Genomic DNA, 12,141 nt, shown 5'->3' with positions numbered 1-12,141 from the left:
TTCAATGAAGGATGTCGAGTCACTTGAACATGCTAAATAAGGCGTGAAAGGTAGGCAAGCCTTATCCCATACACAATCCATTGTCTACACATTGTGAGGTGAGTAGGGAAACACTTCGTGTTTCAAGATGAAGAGTTTTCTTGCAAAAAGTACGACAACTAAAATAACGAGAGACAGTTCATTTCTCTACTAGTGAACCCTTGTTTAACCCTTCCTTGAGCCTAAATACTTCAAGAATTTCTTTCATACTACCCCTGTCAAGGACCACCCCACATCAGGGCAAATGGAGGTAAGTCGACATTGGAGGAGAGGAAAACGAATAGAAATTTTCTTACTCACACTTGCATCAATCTTTAAGTTGCACTATTACATTGAATTCATGTGGTAATTTAAGTACCTTAGAATGACGAAAAGCATTTCTTGCTCTATCCTATACACTTATGTCATTTGCATAACCCACTTGAGCTTGCATTTTTATTTCTTTAAACTCAGTTGGTGATCATTTCCCACACTAAGGCAAGGCAAAAGCAATATTCGGAGTTCTGATGGAAAATGAAGACCTCCCAAAGGTCCAAATGTTAAAAGCACCATATGGTCGAGCATGAAAAAGAAGTGTGTCTGGCAAAAATAAGGCCAATGCCCATGAAAAAGAAAAAATGCATGAAAACTAGGGAGTATGAAAAAGCGGGGTGCCTGGTAAAAGCAAGACCGATGTCCATAGATGAAAAAAAGAGAGTCAAGATAGATGACTATCAATTGCAAAAATTGAATCCCAATGGAGCAACACTCAAAGAATTCAAATGCTAAGTTTTTACAATCAATTGGGCGTTTTATGAAGACAATCCCAGAATGTGAAAAAGAAAACTGGTGGCAATATCAAGATGATCACCAATGCTCACCCCTTACACATATTTTGAGCCTAATGATCCTTTCATTTCTCAACCCATAAACCCAGCCTATGTTATGTCCCTTACAAAGTCTCTTCTGATTATGACACTTGAATTAACGTAAGGGTTCACGTGTTTTAAGCATTGCTCGAAGAAGTGCGAGCAAGATTATTTCTCATTTTGCAGAGTTCTTGACTTGTAAACGCGGAGATGATAATCGTAAAATATTCCTTTCTTAGCCATCAAATTTTCCTTTGCTGAGCCATTGACCAAGTTCACGTTACGATCCTGGTAAAGACCCCTCAAATTGGTAAATCGTACTACTTGAAAGAAAGCTCGAACTCTTGTCAACGGGATGATGATAAGATTGAGTGATATATTCTCGTATCAATGGTCAAGAAAAATAACCCCTCCTAAATGAGAGCGAGTGAAAAGCCTCTTCACACTAAAAGTGTCTCATTTAGCATGTTCAAGAAGTCCACACTATAAGTGAAAATTGTCTTAATTTTTCCCGGTGGAAATTTGATAAAGCCATCATGCATGGACCTTCATTGAATTTTAAGAATGAATTTTTCCTCAAAGACCAAAGGATTTGTTATTGAAGCCTTGAGTTTTTTCAATCGTCTTTGAATTTTCCAAATACTTGATGAGAATTCCAAGTACCCATCTATAAAATGTTTTCAAGTATCTAGTGTGAATTCCAAATATTTAAACCTTTAAACGCTTGATGTGATATCCAAGTATTTGTTTTTTCAAACATCTTATGTGATTCCAGATGTTTAGTAAATGTTTCCAAATGTCTGACATAAAAATTGGATTTTTGAAATTTCAAGTACTTGATGTAATTTCTAGATGCTTGGAATCTGATGAGAGTTCCAAATCCCTGAAGACTTTGAGCTTTTCAATTATCTGAAGGGAGTTCCAGATGTTTGTCAAGTACGTGTTCTTCTTTGCATTTACATTTCATTGGGTGTAGACACATTGTGATCTATGTTCCTAACCAAATTATTGAATTTACATTGCATTCTTTATTGCATGACCTTGCATTTCAAAAGGGATTAAACTCATTTGAGTCCATTTCGTTAAAAAAAAAAGTCATTGCAATTAACATTTGCATATTCATTTTACATTCATTTTGCATGGTTTAAATTTAGGTGTCATTTATTTTTGAAGTAAATATTTACGAGCTTCCTTTTAAAGAAAGACAGCTGTTGACACATAATTTTAATCATGCTACTTAATTGTTCATTATATAAAAATTACATTAAGCATTTTATAGCATTGCATTTAGATAATAATAACATTTAGGATCAAACTTATCTTTTAGAAAATAAAAAATAGAGAATAATAAATAACATATAAAATAAAACATTTAGTTGTGAAGGAAGATTTTGAAAGACTTTAGATTTTAGATAATATGGTATTTTTAGAATATGATTTTTAACGATTGAGTGAACTATCTTAAAAAATCTTTACGAAGAATTTTATATTTTGGAATAATTTTTTGTTGAGCGCATCTCCTCTTTTTTAAGGATGATTTGCAAATTTTGCTCTATAAATAGAGAGTGCAAGGCTTCGAAATGGGGGGCTTTCGGACTAAGGGCTGTTTGGCAACGTGCCAAAAGTGCCGATTCTGATTTTTTGTTCCCCGGAATCGGTTTGGGACGAGAATCGCGTTTGGTAAATTTTTTTGTTCCCGGGAACGATTTTGGACAAGATTTGAAAATAAAAAAAAAAAAAATTGATTCTACATCCGAGAATCATAAAAAGAATCAAACCCTTGGTTGCCATCCGCCATCGCTCGCCGCCGTCCGCCACCGCCCGCCGCCGCCCGCCGGTCGCCGGTTCGCCGCCGGTCGCCGGTCCGGCGAGGTCGCTCGCTCGCCCGAGCCGGGCGAGGTCCGGCGAGCTCGCCGGAGGCAAGCCCGCCCACCGCGAGGCCGGGCCTCGCCAGCCGGGAGGCCGAGCCTCGGGACGGCCTCGCCCGATGGCGAGCCGGCCCCGACGGGGCGAGCCTCGCCGGGCGAGCCTCACCGGCAGGGGCGAGGCTCGGGCGAGGTCGAGCCTCGCCTAGCCACCGGCGGTGGGTGAGCCTCGCTCGAGGCTAGGCGAGCCTCGACCTCGCCGAGGTCGGCGACGCCGACTCCGAGTCGGCGTCGCCGGCCCCGCCGCCCCTCATCTGGCCGATCACCGGACCGACGACCGGCCAAATGAAGAAGAAGAAAAGAATAGAAAAAAAAAAAGGAAAAAAAGGGAAAAAAAAAAAAAAGTAAAAAGTAAAGAAATTATTTAAAATTTATTTAAAAATCAAAAGAAATTAATTTGGAACATAATCAATTAATACGGTACCAAACGCAATTCTATTCCGAATAAAAAATTTTAAACAATTACCAAACGCGCTTTTTTACTCAGAATCAGTTCCCGGGAACAGAATCAAAAATAATCATTTCTAGTTAAAATCAGCTCCTAAAAACAGAATCGTTGCCAAACGCGCTAAGTTTTCGAAACATTCATAGAAGAGAATAGAGTTTTTGTAAGAGGAAAGTCAATAAAGTGATTTTTTACTTATGCTGAAAAGTAAAAGACAGGAGACAGAGAAGGGACAGAGAGGTCGTAGAGAAAGAGAAAGGTGAGGGGACGTGAGGGAGACATGAGGAGAGACAGAGTAAAAAAAACAAAATCACTGTGCTTCTTCACCGAGAGGTCCCCGCCGACTCCGCTGCTGCTCATTGTGCCTCCGCCGCTGCCACGACCACCTTCTCCGGCCGCCCTGCTGTTCCGCGCCGCACCACCGCGCCACCACCGCGACCCTCTCGACCGACGCACCCTCAGCCCAATCGACGCCGCCGTCTCTGTTCCAACGCCTCAGCCTCAGCCTTAGCCGCGTCGATCTCGCTCGCCGACGCTCCCTGCAACCCACTGATTCGGCCATCGTTCGCCTCCGCCCGGAGCCAGAACTCGAACCTGCTGCGACACCGTTTTCCCCTTTTGCCGGAGCCCGACGCCACTTCTCACCACCATCGCAGCGACCCACGACCCAGCTACTGTTCACCGGTCACCGACGCCGCGCCTCCCTGTTGCTGCCAGTCGACCGAAGCTCCTCCCCTCTGGTCGCCGTACGCGAGGCCCGCGAAGCCGCCTCTGCTCCCGCCCCGCCGACGCCTGCTGAAGCCTCACCTACCTGTCGCTCGCTGCCGCCGCGCGCTGATCTGCGAGTCGCCGGTGACTCGCGCCCAACGCCGCCCCTTCAGCACTGACGCCCAAGCTCTGTCGCCGCATCTGCACCGTCACCCTATTCATTGCTGCCGAGCCATTCCTCAAGTCTGCCGTGCGCTGGACTGCGTAAATTTTTAGGTTAAATTTAGTTCAAGTATTTGGATTCTTAGCTTGTGATCCTTGATTTGTTTTGTCATATATAATGTTATCCGATCAGGAAATTTATCATATTAAGCCATAATAATCAAAAATATTTAACCACAAGACAACGAGTTAGATTTTTTATTATTTTAGCTTTTCATGGTAAATTTACATATTACTTTACATAATTAATTCTCACTAAGATAATATGTCATTGATTTACATTAGTGGAGTTTCAATAGGATATATATTTTGATGCGTCATTGTTATTTGCATCATATGTCATATCTAGAACTTTGGTAATTAGGTCCATACACATTTCATGTTTAAAGCAATGTATCTTGATTTTTAAAATTCATATAGAATTAGGATAATTTTCCTTTAATAAAACCAAAAAAAAAAAAAAAAAAAAAGGAACAAAAATGTTACTTAGGTCATATAGATTTCATAATATGCACACCACATAATCCCATTTCATGTCATTATTGTTTAGTGTAGGTTGTGTATATGTATTTAAAAAAAGAATCATTAAAAAAAATCATAAAAAGAACATGCATATAGAATTACCACGTCATCCATTATATATCATGTAGCACATGCATATTTAGGATTATGTAAATTAGATTGCACACATATTGTGATGGTTCAAGTTATGTCATATGAATTGCATCTTACACGTCATTGAAATAAAACTCATGCATATCAAATTTAAATTAAGATAGCATATTTTTAAAGAAAAAGTAGGTGTTATGTCATTTAGAAATTATGTTTAGAGCATACATTTTTATTAGCATTTTTTTAAGTTTTTTTTTAGAGAGTAGACTTTAATAAGGTTGTAGTTCACTTCGGTTTAGTGAATGTTATTTTATTAATTGTGTACCCACATAACCACCATTTGCTTATTAATAGCTTAAGTTAAAATTAATCAAGACTACATGCAAAATATTTTTTGAAATTAAAATGAAAAGGTATCGAAAATGCGTTAGATTAATCTAACGTAACCATGTCCCCGGGCCTATCGAATCTCTGGTTTGCAAAAGTAAAATATTTTCCCATACTTTACTTAGATTTCTAATCAACCCTAATTAGTTAGTGGCGACTCCAAATTGAGTATAATTGCATGGGTTAATTTCTTAGTATCAAGTCGCAATTGGTAGGACTTGAGAGGGTCCGTGCCAAGTCTTTAGACTTAGTAATCCATTAGCCTTCTTTGAGTAATTCACCCTCTGAAAGGTCGCGACAAGCGCTTTGAGAGACAAGCGTTTTGGGTAAGTGATCAATTTTGCTTCGATTTTGGCACTTAAGTGTCATTTTCGTAACTTTTGGAACTTAAGTATCCATTTGTGTCAACTTTTGACACTCCAGGGATCCGAGTATCCAAATATAACTCTATATTCTCTGCAATATTCATACTAGCAAATAACCTGTGTGACTAGTATGCTTTGGGAGTTGGTCACAATATATCTATTAGAGTACACTAGCTCATTTTACTATCACAATTTTTCATAAGCTCACTTAAGTGCCACTATTTTAAAAAAAAAAAACTAATCACTTGAGTGTCAACCCCTATCTGAGTTGTTAGAAATTTGACGTGATAATATTTTATTAATTTCTCAATTCTATGTGTCTTGCCAGCGTACCTAATCAACATATAATATCTAAATAACGTCGTGTAATAAGTTAGAAAAAGTTATCACTTCAGTGTCAATCGTTACAAACAAATGATCACTTTAGTATTAATTGTTGTTAAAAAATGATTACTTCAATATCAATCTTAATGAAAAAAGTGATCACTTCAATATCAGGAAAAAAAAAACTAAACGACATCGTATAGCAAGTTAAGAAGTAATCACTTTAATACTAATCATTGTAAATGATTATTGTTAAAAAAAAAATGATTACTTTAGTATCAATTTTAATGAAAAAGTGATTACTTTAGTGCCAAAAAATGCCACTTCAAATAAAAATTTTAATTATAAAAGCCATGTAATTTCTCTAGTCGGAATTTTTAGACGAAGGCACTTGTGTAATCATTTTTCTTCGATTTTCACATTTTAAGTGAGTCGGCAAAAAGTTATGGCACTAAAATGAGCGCCGTACACAAGTTAAGACACTTCTAATGTACTTCTTCCGTTAGAAATATATAACAGCTCAAATTTGGCATAATTATTTCGAGTAAATTCTGTAAATTGTACCGTAGATCAATTAGTAATATATATTGTATTCACAATTATAATTAAATATAAATAATCATAAATTGGTCAACCTATGAATACAAATAGAATGTGACATCAATAACAAATTGATCTTCCTCTTCCCTTAAAACTTTCAATTTTAGTTCAATTTGTTTTTCTAAAAATATTTCATTAGATATAATAAATTCATGATTATTGGTAATATTCTAAGATAGCAAATATTAAAATAGAAACTTTTTTAATAAGTAAGAATCGTGAGAACACTTAATTTGAGTAACTCTAATCCTCGAGAGTCTCACACGGCTAAAAAATTGAAATCAAAACTTTTGCCAACTCTTCTTGGTCATCTTATGCCTACATTATATGAAATACGTATTATTATACTAACTCATTTCTCATAGAGCGTATGTATTTGTATTAAATACCTCATAGATGATAGTTTAAACATTCACAATGTCTAATTTAAATTCACAAAACAACCGTTTTTAAAGAATTCATTAGTTCATATCTAGCATTAAAGACGGGTAGAGTAAAATAACATTATTTTACTTTCAAACAACCGTTTTTAAAGAATTCATTAGTTCACATTTAGCATTAAAGACGGGTAGAGTAAAATAACATTATTTTACTTTCAAACATACTAAACATTATGACCTCATCTTAGCATGACAACATCTACGTTTTAAAGTTGAGCTGTGGCATCCGGATTTTTCATAATTGTAATACTATAATATTCGAAAATTCACATTATAATAATGATGAAGCTAAGTATTATTTATCTTAATATTTGGACGGGCTGCTCGGAGCGGCATGGGCGGAGGTCTGCAGACGCGGACAAAGTAGGGATAGCAGCAGCGTCGCCGGGGCGGAAGGGAACAGCGATGCGGAAGCGTCAAGTCAACGCAGATCGGCAGAGCGGCGGCTTCGACGGGCTGCTAGTGCTGTTGGTGTCACGGCTGGTGAGGGCAACAAGGATCGGTGCAGCTTCAGCAAGCGTCGGCGAGGGGGCTGGGCCAGATCGCGAGCAAAGCAGGGGCGTCACTCGAGCGGCGATGGCTGCAACAGGCGTCAGGCACCAGCGGAAACTGGCGTCAACAACAAGCACCAAGGATGGGCAGATTGCAGAAGCGCAGCATCCAGTGGAGGTGGCGTTGGTGCCCGGGCGGAGGGTGATCGGCGAGGCGCGGGTGCTCATGGAGACGCGGCAAAGGCGGATCGGCGAGCACTGGTGCTCGCAGGTTGCTGGCAATGCGAGGGGGTGGCGTTGGCACGGTGGTGGTCGGTGGCTCGAGTAGCAGGGGACACCGATGCAGGCGCGGGCAGAGACTGTGGCTACATCAGCGGCGGGTGCGCGGCCGACTCGGGGGAACGGCGATGGCACGAGGAAACCAGCGGCACAGAGGATCGGTCACAGCAGCGGAAGAACTCGCGTGAGGAAGAAGATGAACAGCAACTCCTGCTTTTCCCTTCTTCTTTTTTTTGGATGTATTCAGTAGAAGTCCTAAAACTTGTTCAGAAAGTGCAATTGAGTCCTAAAACTTATAAAAAGTTCAATCAAGTCCTAAAACTTGTCGGGTTAGTTCAATTGAGTCATAAAGTTAACACCGTTAGCTTTTTCCATTAAAAATGCTGACGTGTCATTTTAAATTATTTTTATTTTCCACGTAGATTTTTTAATGATTTTTTATTCATTTAAAAAAATTAAAAACTAAAAAATTAGATTTATTCATTTTATCTTATTTTCATCAAAAATTAAAAAGAAAAGTTATTAAAGTTATTTTTAAAATTGTTTTAAAAAAATCAGGGCTCTTCTCCGCCGCCGCCCATCGCCGCCGAGCGACGGTCGTCGCGGGCGGGGGGGGCCCTCGCCGGCCCGGGCGAGGCCGGCGACCGTCGCCCGCCCGGGCAAGGCTCGCCCGGGCGGGCGACGGTCGCTCGGCCCCGGGCGAGGGACGGCGACCGTCGCCCGCCCGGCGAGGCCTCGTCGACCCTCGCTCGAGGCCGGCGAGGGCCGACGAGCCTCGCCCAGGGCGGGCGACGATCGCTCGGCCCCCGGGCGAGGACGGCGACCATCGCCCGCCCCGGCGAGGCCTCGTCGGCCCTTGCTCGGGCCGCGAGGCTCGCCCGGATCTCGGCGAGCTTGGCGGGCGACGGTCGCCGGCCCCCGTGAGGGCCGGCAAGGCCTCACTCGGCGGGAGGGCCGCCACCCCGCCCGGGGCCGGCGACCGTCGCCGCCCTCCGGCGATGGGCAATGGCGAAGTCTACCGGTGCCCTTTTTTTTTTTTTTTTTTTAATAGTTTTGTTTTTTTAAATAAATTTAGATTTTCCTTCTTAAAATAAATTTAGATTTTCCTTTTTAGTTTTTAATCTAATTTTTAAAGATTTTGAATAAAAAATAATTTTAAAAAACCATTTGAAAAATAAAAAAATTATTTAAAATATGACGTCGCGCCACGTCAGCAATTTCCGTTAACTTTCTTGACGGTGTTAATTTTAGGACCCAATTGAACCAACTTGACAAATTTTAGGACTTGATTGAACTTTTTGTAAATTTTAGGATTCAATTACACTTTTTGGACAAGTTTTAGGACTTCTGTTAAACATATCCCTTTTATTTTTTCTCTTTTCTCTCTCTCACCTGTCCCTCTCACGTCTTCCTCTTGCTGTTGTACTTTCTGCAGCACTTCCCTGCTGCCCCCACGAAAGAAAGCTTTTTTTAATTGTGCTATTTTCTTCCCAAAAACGAAGGCCAAGCATCCTTCGACGTAAAAAAAACCTTTATGTGGCCGTATATATCAATATGTGTGGCCCCCTAAAATCATACACGTTTCAACTTATTTATAGTCTATGAATTAGAGTTTTAATTTTTCCAAGTTGATTTCCACGAAAATTTCTTTTACAAACATAATATTTGTTTTTCCAAACGCAGTATTTATTTTTAAATTGAAATCTCACAAAAATAAATCCATAAAATCTTCTCAAGAATACGAATTTTGGCCAATTTATTCCCTTCGTCACATGTCGATTTAAAGTTCAGAACTACCAAATCCAACTTAATCATTAGTCCAATGCAAATGCAAAATAAATGCACCTAAAATTATATGCTATGTAATTTTATTATTATTATTAGGGGTTAAAATCAATCCCTGATTTTTAATGCGATAAATGATTAAATAGATCGCCAAAATTTAGGTGTCAACATAAGGATACAACAAGTACTTACTCTTCTTTGTTGCTTTGGATTCAAGTCCCTTCTCGTTATTTAGTCACCATTTCCTCCCACCTCTTCTTTTGATAGAGGATGCAGGTTTACCAACACTAACATCCTCAACCGGAAAAGAACACATAGAGTGTCAAAACTTGGAATGGGGATATTTAGGTATCAAAAATTACCAAAGTGACACTTAAAGTGCTAAAATCGAAGCAAAATATATCAATTAAGTGCAACGGCGAGAAAATCCAACCAAAATGCTAACGTATTGATTTTCCGACGAGACAAATGCAAATGAAGTTGTTTTGCACGATAACATAGCTAGACAAATGCAAAAAAACATCATTTTACTAACATAGCTAAATAATTGATATAAATATTAATTTAATTTAATTTAAAACTAAATTTATTTATATATTTTTTTCTAATTAAAAAAGGAAGAAGATTAAGATTACAGGTGCCGGGGGCCGTTGACCCTAGCCAACCCTCCCCCTCCCTTGGCTGGCCCTTCCAAGGTCGGCGAGAAGGCGGCCACAAGGACTCAGCCCTTGCCTTCTATCTCCTCCTTATTTTCCTTTTTAAAAAATAAAATGATGTCATTTTGGTTCTTTATTGCTGACTTAACTCTCTGACGTATCACGTAAACGAGTTATATTATTAAAAAATTGTTAACGTAGAATTTTCGATTACTCTTGCCGAACTTGACACTCAAGTGTCTCATTTTAAAAAAGAAAAAGTAAAAGTAATACTTACGTGTCACTTTCGTGACTTTTGATATTTAAATGTCTTCCGTGTCAAGTTTTTCATTTTAAAAAAGGAAAAAAAAAAGTAACACTTATGTGTCACTTTCGTAACTTTTGGTATTTAAATGTCTTCCGTGTCAAGTTTTGACATTCCAAGTATTCGGCACTCCATCTTTAACTGTATGGCCATCATGCTCCTTAGCAGAACCCTAAGCCTCACGCCTCTTTTTCATTTTTAACCCATCTTCACCTGAGAAGTATATGCCCTTTTAAGTCCTAAGTGTATGTCATTTGACGAAGAAGTTGCATAGGCATACGGTGACGAATTCATCACGACTGTAAGTTCAAACATGCTAGGCACAGATGATGGAGAGATTTCTCAGCTTCAAATAAACTGCTTGAAACTTCACCGAGTGCCGCTAAACCAGAGGCCTTTGCCCCTACTTCAGGCTTCACACCCCCCATCTTCATGCCCTGGTAGAAAGGATGCGCACAAGAGCTTGAGCCTCACACAGGTGCCAAATTCATCGGCAGCCTTTTCGACGGCACTCATGGAGCTTCTGGACTTTTTGGTCCCAGCATCTGCCCAAAGTTCCTAAGAAAAGACTTCAAGTGAGACGGGAGGCACCAAGAGACATGACCAGTTCCCAAGTACCCAACAAGCCTGCAATCGCTTTCGTGGATTTCCAATGTTCCAATTCCATATATTTCGGCGCATCTATAGAATCTAGAATCTTTACTGGATTCCATGCTTGACTTTTGGTCTCCACCCATACAACAAAGCCTACAGCACAGCTGACAGTTTCCATTTTGTCTGCCATCCCATCCGTCACCTGATACGGTAATTCTTTCCTGCTCTTCTTTGATGCCCAACCGATGGCCACCTTCAACATGATGCTCCCGAATCGCTCCACTTGCCGGTCCAGGAAAATTCCCCAAAAGCGAAATACTGGTACTGTCTCCTATCAGATCAGGTGCTTCATCAACTTCCATTCCTCCATCCAGGACAACTGCATCATTACCAAGCTCCTCGCTCCTATTACCACTTGAGCTCGCATTTCTATCACCAACCTCAACATTCGCCAAAAACTCCTTCGTCCTGCCACCAGCATCGCAATTTTCTAGATTGCCAACCATCGCATCTTCAACGAATTCCTGAACTTAGCCCTGCATCTTCGACATCCTGAGCTGCTGGTCCTACAACGCTCACAGCAACATCAATGCCATCCACAATCTCAATATTCCCACCGGCCCTTTTAACCGGAATGTCCAACTTAAATGCAAATTCGCTACATATTTCATCTACAGTTCCCCTCAAGTTCTTGTCCTCCACACTACAGGTTACATTCTCATTCCCAACTTCATCATCCGTTGCCATGGCATCTTCAGCTGCACCATCACCCCTTCACCTTAGACTAGAAATCATTACTATTTCCTTTCAGAGAACAATTATGCAAGCCTGACCCACCACTATCTTCACTAATATTAAATAGGTTATGCTCTGTAGTAGATCCTTCTAGGGTTTCAACTCAAGGGGCGTTGAGCCACTGATGTTTTTAGGTCTTTCATCAGCAGAATTAGCTTTCCAAACATCCTTTTTTTATTTTATTTGTCCTCTTTTCCCCCTGGGATTTGCGCACCCCTGCAGCTGATAAGAAAGAACAGGATTCTTAAGAGAACGAAACCCATTACAGAAAAGGCGAAAGTTCCTATTCCAAGAACAAGATACATGTGAATCTTCCCCCGAA

Source organism: Eucalyptus grandis, chromosome 2, assembly GCF_016545825.1.
Source record: "Eucalyptus grandis isolate ANBG69807.140 chromosome 2, ASM1654582v1, whole genome shotgun sequence".
Taxonomy (NCBI): Eukaryota; Viridiplantae; Streptophyta; class Magnoliopsida; order Myrtales; family Myrtaceae; genus Eucalyptus; species Eucalyptus grandis.
Note: the sequence above shows the minus strand (reverse complement) of the source record.